Source organism: Schistocerca serialis, chromosome 9 (genome assembly GCF_023864345.2).
Source record: "Schistocerca serialis cubense isolate TAMUIC-IGC-003099 chromosome 9, iqSchSeri2.2, whole genome shotgun sequence".
Classification (NCBI taxonomy): domain Eukaryota; kingdom Metazoa; phylum Arthropoda; class Insecta; order Orthoptera; family Acrididae; genus Schistocerca; species Schistocerca serialis.
Genome location: NC_064646.1, coordinates 519,306,044 through 519,326,929, shown reverse-complemented (window position 1 = coordinate 519,326,929; position 20,886 = coordinate 519,306,044).

Sequence of the window (20,886 nt, the reverse complement as noted above, 5' to 3'; positions counted from 1 at the left end):
AGTAAAAGAGGACCGACCGTCTAACTTTCTATGATTTGAACCTCTACTGTGAGTCCAGTTTTAGATTCTGATGCTTCACTTCGGGTTTACTGTATTCCTTGGAACTTCTTATTGACGATAAAACACAGAAATTTGCATCCGAATTTACTACACATGGCACAATGCCGTCTTAAGTAAAAGAGGACTGCCACTCTAACATTCTATGATTTGAACCCCTCCTGCGAGTCCAGTTTTAGATTCCGATGCTTCACTTAAGGTTTACTGTATCCCTTGGACCTTCTTATTGACGATGAAACACAGAAATTGCATCCGAATTTAATCCAAAATTCACAATACCGACTTAAGTACAAGAGGAGTGACACTCTAACTTTCTATGATTTGAATCTCTCCTGTGGGTCCAGTTTTAGATTCCGATGCTTCACTTCCGGTTTACTGTATCCCTTGGACGTTCTTATTGACGATGAAACACATAAATTGCATCGGAATTAAATTAAAAAGGCACAATGCCGACCTAAGTAGAAGAGGACTAACACTCTCACTTTCTATGATTTGAACTTCTCCTGTAAGTCCAGTTTCAGATTCCGATGCTTCACTTCAGGTTTACCGTTTACCTTGCACCTTATTACTGACAATGAAACACAGAAATTGCATCGGAATTAAATTCAAAAGGCACAATGCCGACATAAGGACAAGAGGACTGACACTCTCACTTTCTATGATTTGAACCTCTCCTGTGAGTCCAGTTTTAGATTCCGATGCTTCACCTCAGGTTTACTGTATCCCTTAGACCTTCTTATTGACGATGAAACACAGAAATTGCATCCGAATGTAATGCAAAACTCACAATAGCGATTTAAGTACAAGAGAAGTGACACTCTAACTTTCTATGATTTGAATCTCTCCTGTGAGTCCAGTTTTTGTTTCCGATGCTTCACTTCAGGTTTACTGTATTCCTTGGACGTTCTTATTGACGTTGAAACACAGAAATTGCATCGGAATTAAATTCAAAACTCACAATGCCGACTTAAGTAAAAGAGGACTGACACTCTAACTTACTATGATTTGAACCTCTCCTGTGAGTCCAGTTTTGGATTCCGATGCTTCTCTTCAGGTTTACTGTATCCCTTGGACCTTCTTATTGACGATGAAACACAGAAATTGCATTCGAATTTAATACAAATGGCACAATGTCGACTTAAGTACAAGAGGACTGACACTCTCACTTTCTATGATTTGAACCTCTCCTGTGAGTCCAGTTTTGGATTCCGATGATTCACTTCAGGTTGACTGTATCCCTTGGACCTTCTTATTGACGATGAAACACAGATAATGCATCCGAATTTAATACAAACGGCACAATGCCGACTTAAGTACAAGAGGGCTGCCACTCTCACTTTCTGTGATTCGAACCTCTCCTGTGAAGTCAGTTTTAGATTCCGATGCTTCACTTCAGGTTTACCGTATCCCTTGGACCTTCTTATTGACGATAAAACACAGTAATCGCATCGGAATTAAATTCAAAATGTACAATGCCGATCTAAGTAGAAGAGGACTGACACTCTAACTTTCTATGATTTAAACCTCTCCTGTGAGTCCAGTTTTAGATTCCGATGTTTCACTTCAGGTTTAGTGTATCCCTTTGACCTTCTTGTTGATTATGAGACACAGGAATTGCATCTGAATGTAATACAAATGGCACAATGCCGACTTAAGTACAAGAGGACTGACACTCTCTTTTTCTATGATTTGAACCTCTCCTGTGAGTCCAGTTTTAAATTCCGATGCTTCACTTCAGGTTTACTGTATACCTTGCACCTTCTTATTGACGATGAAACATAGAAATTGCATCGGAATTTAATACAAATGGCTCAATGTCGACTTAAGTACAAGAGGACCGACACTCTCACTTTCTATGATTTGAACCTCTCCTGTGAGTCCAGTTTTAGATTCCGATGCTCCACTTCGGGTTTACTGTATACCTTGCACCTTCTGATTGTCGATGAAAGGTAGAAATTGCATCGGAATTTAATACAAAAGGCACAATATCGACTTAAGTAAAAGAGGACCGACCGTCTAACTTTCTATGATTTGAACCTCTACTGTGAGTCCAGTTTTAGATTCTGATGCTTCACTTCGGGTTTACTGTATTCCTTGGAACTTCTTATTGACGTTAAAACACAGAAATTTGCATCCGAATTTACTACAAATGGCACAATGCCGTCTTAAGTAAAAGAGGACTGCCACTCTAACATTCTATGATTTGAACCTCTGCTGCGAGTCCAGTTTTAGATTCCGATGCTTCACTTAAGGTTTACTGTATCCCTTGGACCTTCTTATTGACGATGAAACACAGAAATTGCATCCGAATTTAATCCAAAATTCACAATACCGACTTAAGTACAAGAGGAGTAACACTCTAACTTTCTATGATTTGAATCACTCCTGTGGGTCCAGTTTTAGATTCCGATGCTTCACTTCCGGTTTACTGTATCCCTTGGACGTTCTTATTGACGATGAAACACATAAATTGCATCGGAATTAAATTAAAAAGGCACAATGCCGACCTAAGTAGAAGAGGACTAACACTCTCACTTTCAATGATTTGAACCTCTCCTGTAAGTAGAGTTTTAGATTCCGATGCTTCACTTCAGGTTTACTGTATACCTTGCACCTTCTTATTGACGATGAAACACAGAAATTGCATCGGAATTAAATTCAAAAGGCACAATGCCGACTTAAGTACTAGAGGACTGACACTCTCACTTTCTATGATTTGAACCTCTCCTGTGAGTCCAGTTTTAGATTCCGATGCTTCACTTTAGGTTTACTGTATCCCTTAGACCTTCTAATTGACGATGAAACACAGAGTTTGCATCCAAATTTAATACAAAAGGTACAATGCCGACTGAAGTACAAGAGCACTGACACTCTAACTTTCTATATTTTGAACCTCTCCTGTGAGTCCAGTTTTAGATTCCGATGCTTCACTTCAGGTTTACTGTATGCCTTGGACCTTCTTATTGACGATGAAACACAGAAATTGCATTCGAATTTAATACAAAAATCACACGGGCGACTTAAGTACAAGAGGACTGACACTCTCACTTTCTATGATTTGAACCTCTCCTGTGAGTCCAGTTTTAGATTCCGATGCTTCACTTCAGGTTTAATGTATCCCTTGGACCTTCTTATTGACGATGAAACACAGAAATTGCATCCGAATTTAATACAAATGGCACAATGTTGACTTAAGTACAAGAGGACTGACACTCTCACTTTCTATGATTTGAACCTCTCCTGTGAGTCCAGTTTTGGATTCCGATGCTTTACTTCAGGTTTACTGTATACCTTGCACATTCTTATTGACGATGAAACACAGAAATTGCATCCGAATTTAATACAAAAGGCACAATCCCAACTTAAGTACAAGAGGACTTACATTCTAACTTTCTATGATATGAACCTCTCCTGTGAGTCCAGTTTTAGATTCCGATGCTTCACTTCAGGTTTACTGTACCCCTTGGACTTTCTTATTGACGATGAAACACAGAAATTGCATCCGAATTTAATACAAATGGCACAATACCGACTTGAGTACAAGAGGAGTGTCACTCTAACTTTCTATGATTTGAACCTCTCCTGTGAGGTCAGATTTAGATTCCGATGCTTCACTTCAGGTTTACTGTATCCCTTGGACCTTCTAATTGACGATGAAACACAGAGTTTGCATCCGAATTTAATACAAAAGGTTCAATGCCGACTTAAGTGCAAGAGGACTGACACTCTAACATATTATGATTTGAACCTCTCCTGTGAGTTCAGTTTTAGATTCCTTTGCTTCACTTCAGGTTACTGTATATATTGGACCTTCTTATTGACGATGAAACACAGAAATTACATCCGAATTTAATACAAAAATCACAATGGCGCCTTAAGTACAAGAGGACTGACACTCTCACTTTCTATGATATGAACCTCTCCTGTGAGTCTAGTTTTAGAGTCTGATGCTTCACTTCAGGTTTACTGTATCCCTTAGACTTTCTTGTTGACGATGAACCACCGAAATTGCATCGGAATTAAATTCAAAAGGCACAATGCCGACTTAAGTACAAGAGGACTGACACTCTCACTTTCTATGATTTGAACCTCTCCTGTGAGCCCAGTTTTAGATTCCGATGCTCCACTTCGTGTTTACTGTATACCTTGCACCTTCTGTATGACGATGAAACACAGAAATTGCATCGGAATTAAATTCAAAAGGCACAATTCTGACTTAAGTACAAGAGGACTGACACTCTCACTTTCTATGATTTGAACCTCTCCTGTGGGTCCAGTTTTAGATTCCGATGCTTCACTTCAGGTTTACTGAATCCCTTAGACCTTCTAAATGACGATGAAACACAGAGTTTGCATCCGAATTTAATACAATAGGTACAATGCCGCCTGAAGTACAAGAGGACTGACACTCTAACTTTCTATTATTTGAACCTCTCCTGTGAGTCCAGTTTTAGATTCCGATGCTCCACTTCGGGTTTACTGTATACCTTGCACCTTCTTATTGACGATGAAACACAGATATTGCATCCGAATTTAATCCAAAATTCACAATACCGACTTAAGTACAAGAGGAGTGACACTCTAACTTTCTACGATATGAATCTTTCCTGTGGATCCAGTTTTAGATTCCGATGCTGACTTCCGGTTTACAGTATCAATTGGACGTTCTTATTGACGATGAAACACATAAATTGCATCGGAATTGAATTAAAAAGGCACAATGCCGACCTAAGTAGAAGAGGACTAACACTCTCACTTTCTATGATTTGAACCTCTCCTGTAAGTCCAGTTTTAGATTCCGATGCTTCACTTCAGGTTTACTGTATACGTTGCACCTTCTTATTGACGATGAAACACAGAAATTGCATCGGAATTAAATTCAAAAGGCACAATGCCGACTTAAGTACAAGAGGACTGACACTCTCACTTTCTATGATTTGAACCTCTCCTGTGAGTCCAGTTTTAGATTCCGATGCTTCACTTCAGGTTTACTGTATCCCTTAGACCTTCTAATTGACGATGAAACACAGAGTTTGCATCCGAATTTAATACAAAATGTACAATGCCGACTGAAGTACAAGAGCACTGACACTCTAACTTTCTATGATTTGAACCTCTCCTGTGAGTCCAGTTTTAGATTCCGATGCTCCACTTCGGGTTTACTGTATACCTTGCACCTTCTGATTGACGATGAAGCACAGAAATTGCATCGGAATTTAATACAAAAGGCACAATGCCGACTTAAGTAAAAGAGGACAGACCGTCTAACTTTCTATGATTTGAACCTCTCCTGTGAGTCCAGTTTTAGATTCTGATGCTTCACTTCAGGTTTACTGTATCCCTTGGACCTTCTTTTTGCCGCTGAAACACAGAAATTTGCATCCGAATTTAATACAAATGGCACAATGCCGTCTTAAGTAAAAGAGGTCTTCCACTCTAACATTCTATGATTTGAACCCCTCCTGCGAGTCCAGTTTTAGATTCCGATGCTTCACTTAAGGTTTACTGTATCCCTGGGACCCTCTTATTGACGATGAAACACAGAAATTGCATCCGAATTTAATCCAAAATTCACTACACCGACTTAAGTACAAGAGGAGTGACACTCTAAGTTTCTATGATTTGAATCTCTCCTGTGGGTCCAGTTTTAGATTCCGATGCTTCACTTCCGGTTTACTGTATCCCTTGGACGTTCGTATTGACGATGAAACACATAAATTGCATCGGAATTAAATTAAAAAGGCACAATGCCGACCTAAGTAGAAGAGGACTAACACTCTCACTTTCTATGATTTGAACCCCTCCTGTAAGTCCAGTTTTAGATTCCGATGCATCACTTCAGGTTTACTGTATACCTTGCACCCTCTTATTGACAATGAAACACAGAAATTGCATCGGAATTAAATTCAAAAGGCACAATGCCGACTTAAGTACAAGAGGACTGACACTCTAACTTTCTATTATTTGAATCTCTCCTGTGAGTCCAGTTTTAGATTCCGATGCTTCACTTCAGGTTTACTGTATCCCTTGGACCTTCTTATTGACGATGAAACACAGAAATTGCATCCGAATTTAATGCAAAACTCACAATACCGATTTAAGTACAAGAGGAGTGACACTCTAACTTTCTATGATTTGAATCTCTCCTGTGAGTCCAGTTTTTGATTCCGATGCTTCACTTCAGGTTTACTGTATTCCTTGGACGTTCTTATTGACGATGAAACACAGAAATTGCATCGGAATTAAATTCAAAAGGCACAATGCCGACCTAAGTAGAGGAGGACTAACACTCTCACTTTCTATGATTTGAACCTCTCCTGTGAGTCCAGTTTTAGATTCCGATGCTTCACTTCAGGTTTACTGTATCCCTTGGACCTTCTTATTGCCGATGAAACACAGAAATTTGCATCCGAATTTAATACAAATGGCACAATGCCGTCTTAAGTAAAAGAGGACTTCCACTCTAACATTCTATGATTTGAACCCCTCCTGCGAGTCCAGTTTTAGATTCCGATGCTTCACTTAAGGTTTACTGTATCCCTTGGACCTTCTTATTGACGATGAAACACAGAAATTGCATCCGAATTTAATCCAAAATTCACAATACCGACTTAAGTACAAGAGGAGTGACACTCTATGTTTCTAAGATTTGAATCTCTCCTGTGGGTCCAGTTTTAGATTCCGATGCTTCACTTCCGGTTTACTGTATCCCTTGGACGTTCGTATTGACGATGAAACACATAAATTGCATCGGAACTGAATTAAAAAGGCACAATGCCGACCTAAGTAGAACAGGACTAACACTCTCACTTTCTATGATTTGAACCTCTCCTGTAAGTCCAGTTTTAGATTCCGATGCTTCACTTCAGGTTTACTGTATACCTTGCACCCTCTTATTGACAATGAAACACAGAAATTGCATCGGAATTAAATTCAAAATGCACAATGCCGACTTAAGTACAAGAGGACTGACACTCTCACTTTCTATGATTTGAACCTCTCCTGTGAGTCCAGTTTTAGATTCGGATGCTTCACTTCAGGTTTACTTTATCCCTTACACCTACTAAATGACGATGAAACACAGAGTTTGCATCCGAATTTAATACAAAAGGTACAATGCCGACTGAAGTACAAGAGGACTGACACTCTAACTTTCTATTATTTGAACCTCTCCTTTGAGTCCAGTTTTAGATTCTGATGCTTCACTTCGGGTTTACTGTATTCCTTGGACCTTCTTATTGACGATGAAACACAGAAATTTGCATCCGAATTTAATACATATGGCACAATGCCGTCTTAAGTAAAAGAGGACTGCCACTCTAACATTCTATGATTTGAACCTCTCCTGCGAGTCCAGTTTTAGATTCCGATGCTTCACTTAAGGTTTACTGTATCCCTTGGACCTTCTTATTGACGATGAAACACAGAAATTGCATACGAATTTAATCCAAAATTCACAATACCGACTTAAGTACAAGAGGAGTGACACTCTAACTTTCTATGATTTGAATCTCTCCTGTGGGTCCAGTTTTAGATTCCGATGCTTCACTTCCGGTTTACTGTATCCCTTGGACGTTCTTATTGACGATGATACACATAAATTGCATCGGAATTAAATTAAAAAGGCACAATGCCGACCTAAGTAGAAGAGGACTAACACTCTCACTTTCAATGATTTGAACCTCTCCTGTAAGTCCAGTTTTAGATTCCCATGCTTCACTTCAGGTTTACTGTATACCTTGCACCTTCTTATTGACGTTGAAACACAGAAATTGCATCGGAATTAAATTCAAAAGGCACAATGCCGACTTAAATACAAGAGGACTGACACTCTCACTTTCTATGATTTGAACCTCTCCTGTGAGTCCAGTTTTAGATTCCGATGCTCCACTTCGGTTTTACTGTATACCTTGCACCTTCTGATTGACGATGAAACACAGAAATTGCATCGGAATTAAATTCAAAAGGCACAATGCTGACTTAAGTACAAGAGGACTGACACTCTCACTTTCTATGATTTGAACCTCTCCTGTGAGTCCAGTTTTAGATTCCGATGCTTCACTTCAGGTTTACTGTATCCCTTAGACCTTCTAAATGACGATGAAACACAGAGTTTGCATCCGAATTTAATACAAAAGGTACAATGCCGACTGTAGTACAAGAGGACTGACACTCTAACTTTCTATTATTTGAACCTCTCCTGTGAGTCCAGTTTTAGATTCCGATGCTCCACTTCGGGTTTACTGTATACCTTGCACCTTCTTATTGACGATGAAACACAGAAATTGCATCCGAATTTAATCCAAAATTCACAATACCGACTTAAGTACAAGAGGAGTGACACTCTCACTTTCTATGATTTGAATCTCTCCTGTGGGTCCAGTTTTAGATTCCGATGCTTCACTTCCGGTTTACTGTATCCCTTGGACGTTCTTATTGACGATGAAACACATAAATTGCATCGGAATTGAATTAAAAAGGCACAATGCAGACCTAAGTAGAAGAGGACTAACACTCTCACTTTCTATGATTTGAACCTCTCCTGTAAGTCCAGTTTTAGATTCCGATGCTTCACTTCAGGTTTACTGTATACGTTGCACCTTCTTATTGACGATGAAACACAGAAATTGCATCGGAATTAAATTCTAAAGGCACAATGCCGACTTAAGTACAAGAGGACTGACACTCTCACTTTCTATGATTTGAACCTCTCTTGTGAGTCCAGTTTTAGATTCCGATGCTTCACTTCAGGTTTACTGTATCCCTTAGACCTTCTAATTGACGATGAAACACAGAGTTTGCATCCGAATTTAATACAAAATGTACAATGCCGACTGAAGTACAAGAGCACTGACACTCTAACTTTCTATGATTTGAACCTCTCCTGTGAGTCCAGTTTTTGATTCCGATGCTCCACTTCGGGTTTACTGTATACCTTGCACCTTCAGATTGACGATGAAACACAGAAATTGCATCGGAATTTAATACAAAAGGCACAATGCCGACTTAAGTAAAAGAGGACAGACCGTCTAACTTTCTATGATTTGAACCTCTCCTGTGAGTCCAGTTTTAGATTCTGATGCTTCACTTCAGGTTTACTGTATCCCTTGGACCTTCTTTTTGCCGCTGAAACACAGAAATTTGCATCCGAATTTAATACAAAAATCACAATGGCGACTTAAGTACAAGAGGACTGACACTCTCACTTTCTATGATTTGAACCTCTACTGTGAGTCCAGTTTTAGATTCCGATGCTTCACTTCAGGTGTAATGTATCCCTTGGACCTTCTTATTGACGATGAAACACAGAAATTGCATCGGAATTAAATTCAAAACGCACAATGCCGACTTAAGTAAAAGAGGACTGACACTCTAACTTACTATGATTTGAACCTCTCCTGTGAGTCCAGTTTTGGATTCCGATGCTTCACTTCAGGTTTACTGTATCCCTTGGACCTTCTTATTGACGATGAAACACAGAAATTGCATCCGAATTTAATGCAAAACTCACAATACCGATTTAAGTACAAGAGGAGTGACACTCTAACTTTCTATGATTTGAATCTCTCCTGTGAGTCCAGTTTTTGATTCCGATGCTTCACTTCAGGTTTACTGTATTCCTTGGACGTTCTTATTGACGATGAAACACAGAAATTGCATCGGAATTAAATTCAAAAGGCACAATGCCGACCTAAGTAGAGGAGGACTAACACTCTCACTTTCTATGATTTGAACCTCTCCTGTGAGTCCAGTTTTAGATTCCGATGCTTCACTTCAGGTTTACTGTATCCCTTGGACCTTCTAATTGACGATGAAACACAGAGTTTGCATTCGAATTTAATACAAAAGGTTCAATGCCGACTTAAGTGCAAGAGGACTGGCACTCTAACATTCTATGATTTGAACCTCCCCTGTGAGTCCAGTTTTAGATTCTGATGCTTCACTTCAGGTTTACTGTATCCCTTGGACCTTCTTATTGCCGATGAAACACAGAAATTTGCATCCGAATTTAATACAAATGGCACAATGCAGTCTTAATTAAAAGAGGACTTCCACTCTAACATTCTATGATTTGAACCCCTCCTGCGAGTCCAGTTTTAGATTCCGATGCTTCACTTAAGGTTTACTGTATTCCTTGGACCTTCTTATTGACGATGAAACACAGAAATTGCATCCGAATTTAATCCAAAATTCACAATACCGACTTAAGTACAAGAGGAGTGACACTCTATGTTTCTAAGATTTGAATCTCTCCTGTGGGTCCAGTTTTAGATTCCGATGCTTCACTTCCGGTTTACTGTATCCCTTGGACGTTCGTATCGACGATGAAACACATAAATTGCATCGGAATTGAATTAAAAAGGCACAATGCCGACCTAAGTAGAACAGGACTGACACTCTCACTTTCTATGATTTGAACCTCTCCTGTGAGTCCAGTTTTAGATTCGGATGCTTCACTTCAGGTTTACTGTATCCCTTAGACCTTCTAAATGACGATGAAACACAGAGTTTGCATCCGAATTTAATACAAAAGGTACAATGCCGACTGAAGTACAAGAGGACTGACACTCTAACTTTCTATCATTTGAACCTCTCCTTTGAGTCCAGTTTTAGATTCTGATGCTTCACTTTGGGTTTACTGTATCCCTTGGACCTTCTTATTGACGATGAAACACAGAAATTTGCATCCGAATTTAATACAAATGGCACAATGCCGTCTTAAGTAAAAGAGGACTGCCACTCTAACATTCTATGATTTGAACCTCTCCTGCGAGTCCAGTTTTAGATTCCGATGCTTCACTTAAGGTTTACTGTATCCCTTGGACCTTCTTATTGACGATGAAACACAGAAATTGCATCCGAATTTAAACCAAAATTCACAATACCGACTTAAGTACCAGAGGAGTGACACTCTAACTTTCTATGATTTGAATCTCTCCTGTGGGTCCAGTTTTAGATTCCGATGCTTCACTTCCGGTTTACTGTATCCCTTGGACGTTCTTATTGACGACGAAACACATAAATTGCATCGGAATTAAATTTAAAAGGCACAATGCCGACCTAAGTAGAAGAGGACTAACACTCTCACTTTCAATGATTTGAACCTCTCCTGTAAGTCCAGTTTTAGATTCCGATGCTTCACTTCAGGTTTACTGTATACCTTGCACCTTCTTATTGACGATGAAACACAGAAATTGCATCGGAATTAAATTCAAAAGGCACAATGCCGACTTAAGTACAAGAGGACTGACACTCTCACTGTCTATGATTTGAACCTCTCCTGTGAGTCCAGTTTTAGATTCCGATGCTCCACTTCGGGTTTACTGTATACCTTGCACCTTCTGATTGACGATGAAACACAGAAATTCCATCGGAATTAAATTCAAAAGGCACAATGCTGACTTAAGTACTAGAGGGCTGACACTCTCACTTTCTATGATTTGAACCTCTCCTGTGAGTCCAGTTTTAGATTCCGATGCTTCACTTCAGGTTTACTGTATCCCTTAGACCTTCTAAATGACGATGAAACACAGAGTTTGCATCCGAATTTAATACAAATGGTACAAAGCCGACTGAAGTACAAGAGGACTGACACTCTAACTTTCTATTATTTGAACCTCTCCTGTGAGTCCAGTTTTAGATTCCGATGCTCCACTTCGGGTTTACTGTATACCTTGCACCTTCTTATTGACGATGAAACACAGAAATTGCATCCGAATTTAATCCAAAATTCACAATACCGACTTAAGTACAAGAGGAGTGACACTCTAACTTTCTACGATTTGAATCTCTCCTGTGGGTCCAGTTTTAGATTCCGATGCTTCACTTCCGGTTTACTGTATCCCTTGGACGTTCTTATTGACGATGAAACACATAAATTGCATCGGAATTGAATTAAAAAGGCATAATGCAGACCTAAGTAGAAGAGGACTAACACTCTCACCTTCTATGATTTGAACCTCTCCAGTAAGTCCAGTTTTAGATTCCGATGCTTCACTTCAGGTTTACTGTATACGTTGCACCTTCTTATTGACGATGAAACACAGAAATTGCATCGGAATTAAATTCAAAAGGCACAATGCCGACTTAAGTACAAGAGGACTGACACTCTCACTTTCTATGAAATGAACCTCTCCTGTGAGTCCAGTTTTAGATTCCGATGCTTCACTTCAGGTTTACTGTATCCCTTAGACCTTCTAATTGACGATGAAACACAGAGTTTGCATCCGAATTTAATACAAAATGTACAATGCCGACTGAAGTACAAGAGCACTGACACTCTAAGTTTCTATGATTTGAACCTCTCCTGTGAGTCCAGTTTTGGATTCCGATGCTTCACTTCAGGTTTACTGTATCCCTTGGACCTTCTTATTGACGATGAAACACTGAAATTGCATCCGAATTTAATACAAATGGCACAATGTCGACTTAAGTACAAGAGGACTGACACTCTCACTTTCTATGATTTGAACCTCTCCTGTGAGTCCAGTTTTGGATTCCGATGCTTCACTTCAGGTTTACTGTATACCTTGCACTTTCTTATTGACGATGAAACACAGAAATTGCATCCGAATTTAATACAAAAGGCACAATGCCAACTTAAGTACAAGAGGACTTACATTCTAACTTACTATGATTTGAACCTCTCCTGTGAGTCCAGTTTTAGATTCCGATGCTTCACTTCAGGTTTACTGTACCCCTTGGACTTTCTTATTGACGATGAAACACAGAAATTGTATCCGAATTTAATGCAAAACTCACAATACCGATTTAAGTACAAGAGGAGTGACACTCTAACTTTCTATGATTTGTATCTCTCTTGTGAGTCCAGTTTTTGATTCCGATGCTTCACTTCAGGTTTACTGTATTCCTTGGACGTTCTTATTGACGATGAAACACAGAAATTGCATCGGAATTAAATTCAAAAGGCACAATGCCGACCTAAGTAGAGGAGGACTAACACTCTCACTTTCTATGATTTGACCCTCTCCTGTGAGTACAGTTTTAGATTCCGATGCTTCACTTCAGGTTTACTGTATCCCTTGGACCATCTAATTGACGATGAAACACAGAGTTTGCATCCGAATTTAAAACAAAAGGTTCAATGCCGACTTAAGTGCAAGAGGACTGGCACTCTAACATTCTATGATTTGAACCTCCCCTGTGAGTCCAGTTTTAGATTCTGATGCTTCACTTCAGGTTTACTGTATCCCTTGGACCTTCTTATTGCCGATGAAACACAGAAATTTGCATCCGAATTTAATACAAATGGCACAATGCCGTCTTAAGTAAAAGAGGACTTCCACTCTAACATTCTTTGATTTGAACCCCTCCTGCGAGTCCAGTTTTAGATTCCGATGCTTCACTTAAGGTTTACTGTATCCCTTGGACCTTCTTATTGACGATGAAACACAAAAATTGCATCCGAATTTAATCCAAAATTCACAAAACCGACTTAAGTACAAGAGGAGTGACACTCTATGTTTCTAAGATTTGAATCTCTCCTGTGGGTCCAGTTTTAGATTCCGATGCTTCACTTCCGGTTTACTGTATCCCTTGGACGTTGGTATTGACGATGACACACATAAATTTCATCGGAATTGAATTAAAAAGGCACAATGCCGACCTAAGTAGAACAGGACTAACACTCTCACTTTCTATGATTTGAACCTCTCCTGTAAGTCCAGTTTCAGATTCCGATGCTTCACTTCAGGTTTACTGTATACCTTGCACCCTCTTATTGACAATGAAACACAGAAATTGCATCGGAATTAAATTCAAAAGGCACAATGCCGACTTAAGTACAAGAGGACTGACACTCTCACTTTCTATGATTTGAACCTCTCCTGTGAGTCCAGTTTTAGATTCGGATGCTTCACTTCAGGTTTACTGTATCCCTTAGACCTTCTAAATGACGATGAAACACAGAGTTTGCATCCGAATTTAATACAAAAGGTACAATGCCGACTGAAGTACAAGAGGACTGACACTCTAACTTTCTATTATTTGTACCCCTCCTGTGAGTCCAGTTTTAGATTCCGATGCTTCACTTCAGGTTCACTGTATCCCTTGGACCTTCTTATTGACGATGAAATACAGAAATTGTATCCGAATTTAATACAAAAATCACAATGGCGACTTAAGTACAAGAGGACTGACACTCTCACTTTCTATAATTTGAACCTCTCCTGTGAGTCTAGTTTTAGATTCCGATGCTTCATTTCAGGTTTAATGTATTCCTTGGACCTTCCTATTGACGATGAAACACAGAAATTGCATCGGAATTAAATTCAAAACGCACAATGCCGACTTAAGTAAAAGAGGACTGACACACTAACTTACTATTATTTCAACCTCTCCTGTGAGTCCAGTTTTGGATTCCGATGCTTCACTTCAGGTTTACTGTATCCATTGGACCTTGTTATTGACGATGAAACACAGAAATTGCATCCGAATTTAATACAAATGGCTCAATGTCGACTTAAGTACAAATGGACTGACACTCTCACTTTCTATGATTTGAACCTCTCCTGTGTGTCCAGTTTTGGATTCCGATGCTTCACTTCAGGTTTACTGAATACCTTGCACTTTCTTATTGACGATGAAACACAGAAATTGCATCCCAATTTAATACAAATGTCACAATACCGACTTGAGAACAAGAGGAGTGACACTCTAACTTTCTATGATTTGAACCTCTCCTGTGAGTCCAGTTTTAGATTCCGATGCTTCACTTCAGGTTTACTGTATACCTTGGACTTTCTTATTGACGATGAAACACAGAAATTGCATCCGAATTTAATGCAAAACTCACAATACCGATTTAAGTACAAGAGGAGTGACAATCTAACTTTCTATGATTTGAATCTCTCCTGTGAGTCCAGTTTTTGATTCCGATGCTTCACTTCAGGTTTACTGAATACCTTGCACTTTCTTATTGACGATGAAACACAGAAAATGCATCCGAATTTAATACAAACGGCACAATGCCGACTTAAGTACAAGAGGGCTGACACTCTCACTTTCTATGATTCGAACCTCTCCTGTGAGGTCAGTTTTAGATTCCGATGCTTCACTTCAGGTTTACCGTATCCCTTGGACCTTCTTATTGACGATAAAACACAGTAATCGCATCGGAATTAAATTCAAAATGTACAATGCCGACATAAGTAGAAGCGGACTGACACTCTCACTTTCTATGATTTGAACCTCTCCTGTGAGTCCAGTTTTAGATTCCGATGTTTCACTTCAGGTTTAGTGTATCCCTTGGACCTTCTTGTTGATTATGAGACACAGCAATTGCATCTGAATGTAATACAAATGGCACAATGCCGACTTCAGTACAAGAGGACTGACACTCTCACTTTCTATGATATGAACCTCTCCGGTGAGTCCAGTTTTAAATTCCGATGCTTCACTTCAGGTTTACTGTATACCTTGCACCTTCTTATTGACGATGAAACATAGAAATTGCATCGGAATTTAATACAAGTGGCACAAAGTCGACTTACGTACAAGAGGACTGACACTCTCACTTTCTATGATTTCAACTTCTCCTGTGAGTCCAGTTTTAGATTCCGATGCTCCACTTCGGGTTTACTGTATACCTTGCACCTTCTGATTGACGATGTAACACAGAAATTGCATCGGAATTTAATACATAAGGCACAATGCCGACTTAAGTAAAAGAGGACAGACCGTCTATTTTTCTATGATTTGAACCTCTCCTGTGAGTCCAGTTTTAGATTCTGATGCTTCACTTCGGGTTTACTGTATCCCTTGGACCTTCTTATTGACGATGAAACACAGAAATTTGCATCCGAATTTAATACAAATGGCACAATGCCGTCTTAAGTAAAAGAGGACTGCCACTCTAACATTCTATATTTGAACCTCTCCTGCGAGTCCAGTTTTAGATTCCGATGCTTCACTTAAGGTTTACTGTATCCCTTGGACCTTCTTATTGAAGATGAAACACAGAAATTGCACCCGAATTTAATCCAAAATTCACAATACCGACTTAAGTACAAGAGAAGTGACACTCTAACTTTCTATGATTTGAATATCTCCTGTGGGTCTAGTTTTAGATTCCGATGCTTCACTTCCGGTTTACTGTATCCCTTGGACGTTCTTATAGACGATGAAACACATAAATTGCATCGGAATTAAATTAAAAAGGCACAATGCCGACCTAAGTAGAAGAGGACTAACACTCTCACTTTCTATGATTTGAACCTCTCCTGTAAGTCCAGTTTTAGATTATGATGCTACACTTCAGGTTTACTGTATACCTTGCACCTTCTTATTGACGATGAAACACAGAAATTGCATCGGAATTAAATTCAAAAGGCACAATGCCGACTTAAGTACAAGAGGACTGACACTCTCATTTTCTATGATTTGAACCTCTCTTGTGAGTCCAGTTTTAGATTCCGAAGCTTCACTTCAGGTTTAATGTATCCCTTGGACCTTCTTATTGACGATGAAACACAGAAATTGCATCGGAATTAAATTCAAAACGCACAATGCCGACTTAAGTAAAAGAGGACTGACACTCTAACTTACTATGATTTGAACCTCTCCTGTGAGTCCAGTTTTGGATTCCGATGCTTCACTTCAGGTTTACTGTATCCCTTGGACCTTCTTATTGACGATGAAACACAGATATTGCATCCGAATTTAATACAAATGGCACAATGTCGACTTAAGTACAAGAGGACTGACACTCTCACTTTCTATGATTTGAACCTCTCCTGTGAGTCCAGTTTTGGATTCCGATGCTTCACTTCAGGTTTACTGCATACCTTGCACTTTCTTATTGACGATGAAACACAGAAATTGCATCCGAATTTAATACAAAAGGCACAATGCCGACTTGAGTACAAGAGGACTTACATTCTAACGTTCTATGATTTGAACCTCTCCTGTGAGTCCAGTTTTAGATTCCGATGCATCACTTCAGGTTTACTGTACCCCTTGGACTTTCTTATTGACGATGAAACACAGAAATTGCATCCGAATTTAATACAAATGGCACAATACCGACTTGAGTACAAGAGGAGTGACACTCTAACTTTCTATGATTTGAACGTCTCCTGTGAGTCCAGTTATAGATTCCGATGCTTCACTTCAGGTTTACTGTATACCTTGGACCTTCTTATTGACGATGAAACACAGAAATGGCATCCGAATTTAATGCAAAACTCACAATACCGATTTATGTACAAGAGGAGTGACACTCTAACTTCCTATGATTTGAACATCTCCTGTGAGTCCAGATTTAGATTCCGATGCTTCACTTCAGGTTTACTGTATCCCTTGGACCTTCTTATTGACGATGAAACACAGAAATTGCATCGGAATTAAATTCAAACCACACAATGCCGACTTAAGTGAAAGAGGACTGACGCTCTCACTTTCTTTGTTTTGAACCTCTCCTGTGAGTCCAGTTTTAGATTCCGATGCTTCACCTCAGGTTCACTGTATCCCTTGGACATTCTTATTGACGATGAAACACAGAAATTGGATTGTAATTAAATTCAAATGGCACAATGCCGATTTAAGTACAAGAGGACTGACACTCTAACTTTCTATGATTTGAACCTCTCCAGTGAGTTCAGTTTTAGATTCCGATGCTTCACTTCAGGTTTACTGTTTCCGTTGGACCTTCTTATTGACGATGTAACACAGAGTTTGCATCCGAACTCAATACAAAAGGCACAATGCCGACTTAAGTACAAGAGGACTGACACTCTAACTTTCTATGATTTGAACCTCTCCTGTTAGTCCAGTTTTAGATTTGATGCTTCACTTCAGGTTTACTGTATCCCTTGGACCTTCTTATTGACGATGAAACACAGAAATTGCATCGGAATTAAATTTAAAACGCACAATGCCCACTTAAGTAAAAGAGGACTGAACTCTCACTTTCTATGATTTGAACCTCTCCTGTGAGTAAAGTTTTAGATTCCGATGCTTCACTTCAGGTTTACTGTATCCCTTGGACCCTCTTATTGACGATGAAACACAGAAATTGCATCCGAAATTAATACAAATGGCACAATGCCGACTTAAGTACAATAGGACTGACACTCTCACTTTCTATGATTTGAACCTCTCCTGTGAAGTCAGTTTTAGATTCCGATGCTTCACTTCAGGTTTACTGTATCCCTTGGACCATCTTATTGACGATAAAACACAGAAACTGCATCCAAATTTAATACAAAACGCACAATACCGACTTAAGTACAAGAGGAGTTACACTCTAACTTTCTATGATTTGAACCTCTCCTGTGAGTCCAGTTTTAGATTCCGATGTTTCACTTCAGGTTTAGTGCATCCCTTGGACCTTCTTATTGACTATGAAACACAGGAATTGCATCCGAATTTAATACAAATGGCACAATACCGACTTGAGTACAAGAGGAGTGACACTCTAACTTTCTATGATTTGAACCTCTCCTGTGAATCCAGTATTAGATTCCGATGCTTCACTTCAGGTATACTGTATACCTTGGGCCTTCTTATTGACGATGAAACACAGAAATTGCATCCGAATTTAATACAAAACTCACAATACCGACGTAAGTACAAGAGGAGTGACACTCTAAATTTCTATGATTTGAATCTCTCCTGTGAGTCCAGTTTTAGATTCCGATGCTTCACTTCAGGTTTACTGTATCCGTTGGACGTTCTTATAGACGATGAAAAACAGAAATTGCATCGGAATTAAATTCAAAAGGCACAATGCCGACCTAAGTAGAAGAGGACTAACACTCTCACTTTCTATGATTTGAACCTCTCCTTTAAGTCCAGTTTTAGATTCCGATGCTTCACTTCAGGTTTACTGTTTTCCTTGCACCTTCTTATTCACGATGAAACACAGAAATTGCATCGGCATTAAATTCAAAGGCCTCAATGCCGACTTAAGTACTAGAGGACTGACACTCTCACTTTCTATGATTTGAACCTCTCCTGTGAGTCTAGTTTTAGATTCCGATGCTTCACTTCAGGTTTACTGTATCCCTTGGACCTTCTAATTGCCGATGAAACACAGAGTTTGCATCCGAATTTAATACAAAAGGTACAATGCCGACTTAAGTGCAAGAGGACTGACACTCTAACTTTCTATGATTTGAACCTCTCCTGTGAGTCCAGTTTTAGATTGCGATGCTTCACTTCAGGTTTACTGTTTCCCTTGGACATTTGTATTGACGATGAAACACAGAGTTTGCACACCAATTTAATACAAAAGGCACAATGCCGACTTAAGTACTAGAGGACTGACACTCTAACATTCTATGATTTGAACCTCTCCCGTGAGTCCAGTTTTAGATTCCGATGCTTCACTTCAGGTTTACTGTATCCCTTGGACCGTCTTATTGACGATGAAACACAGAAATTGCATCCGAATTTAATACATAACTCACAATACCGACGTAAGTACAAGAGGACTGACACTCTAACTTTCTATGATTTGAACCTCTCCTGTTAGTCCAGTTTTAGATTTGATGCTTCACTTCAGGTTTACTGTATCCCTTGGACCTTCTTATTGACGATGAAACATAGAAATTGCATCGGAATTAAATTCAAAACGCACAATGCCGACATAAGTAAAAGAGGACTGACACTCTAACTTTCTATGATTTAAACCACTCATTTGAGTCCAGTTTTAGATTCCGATGCTTCACTTCAGGTTTACTGTTTCCCTTGGACATTTGTATTGACGATGAAACACAGAGTTTGCACACCAATTTAATACAAAAGGCACAATGCCGACTTAAGTACTAGAGGACTGACACTCTAACATTCTATGATTTGAACCTCTCCTGTGAGTCCAGTCTTAGATTCCGATGCTTCACCTCAAGTTTACTGTATCCCTTGGACCTTCTTGTTGACGATAAAACACAGAAATCGCATCCGAAATTAATACAAATAGCACAATGACGTCTTAAGTAAAAGAGGACTGACGCTCTAATATTCTGTGATTTGAGCTTCTCCTGCGAATGCAGTTTTAGATTCCGATGCTTCATTTAAGGTTTACTGTATCCCTTGGACCTTCTTATTGACGATGAAAGACAGAAATTGCATCCGAATTTAATACAATAGGCACAATGCCGACTTAAGTACAAGAGAACTTAAATTCTAACTTTCTATGATTTGAACCTCTCCTGTGAGTCCAGTTTTAGATTCCGATGCTTCACTTCAGGTTTACTTTATCCCTTGGACGTTCTTATACACGATGAAAAACAGAAATTGCATCGGAATTAAATTCAAAAGGCACAATGCCGACCTAAGTAGAAGAGGACTAACACTCTCACTTTCTATGATTTGAACCTCTCCTGTAAGTCCAGTTTTAGATTCCGATGCTTCACTTCAGGTTTACTGTATACCTTGCACCTTCTTATTGACGATGAAACACAGAAATTGCATCGGAATTAAATTCAAAAGACTCAATGCCGACTTAAGTACTAGAGGACTGACACTCTCACTTTCTATGATTTGAACCTCTCCTTTGAGTCCAGTTTTAGATTCCGATGCTTCACTTCAGGTTTACTGTATCCCTTGCACCTTCTTATTGACGATGAAACACAGAAATTGCATCCGAATTTAATACAAAAGGCACAATGGCGACTTAAGTCCAAGGGGACTAACACTCTCACTTTCTATGATTTGAACCTATCCAGTGAGTCCAGTTTTAGATTCCGATGCTTCACTTCAGGTTTACCGTATCCCTTGGACCTTCTTATTGACGATGAAACACTGACATTGCATCCGAATTTAATACAAATGGCACAATGCCGACTTAAGTACAAGAGCACTGACACT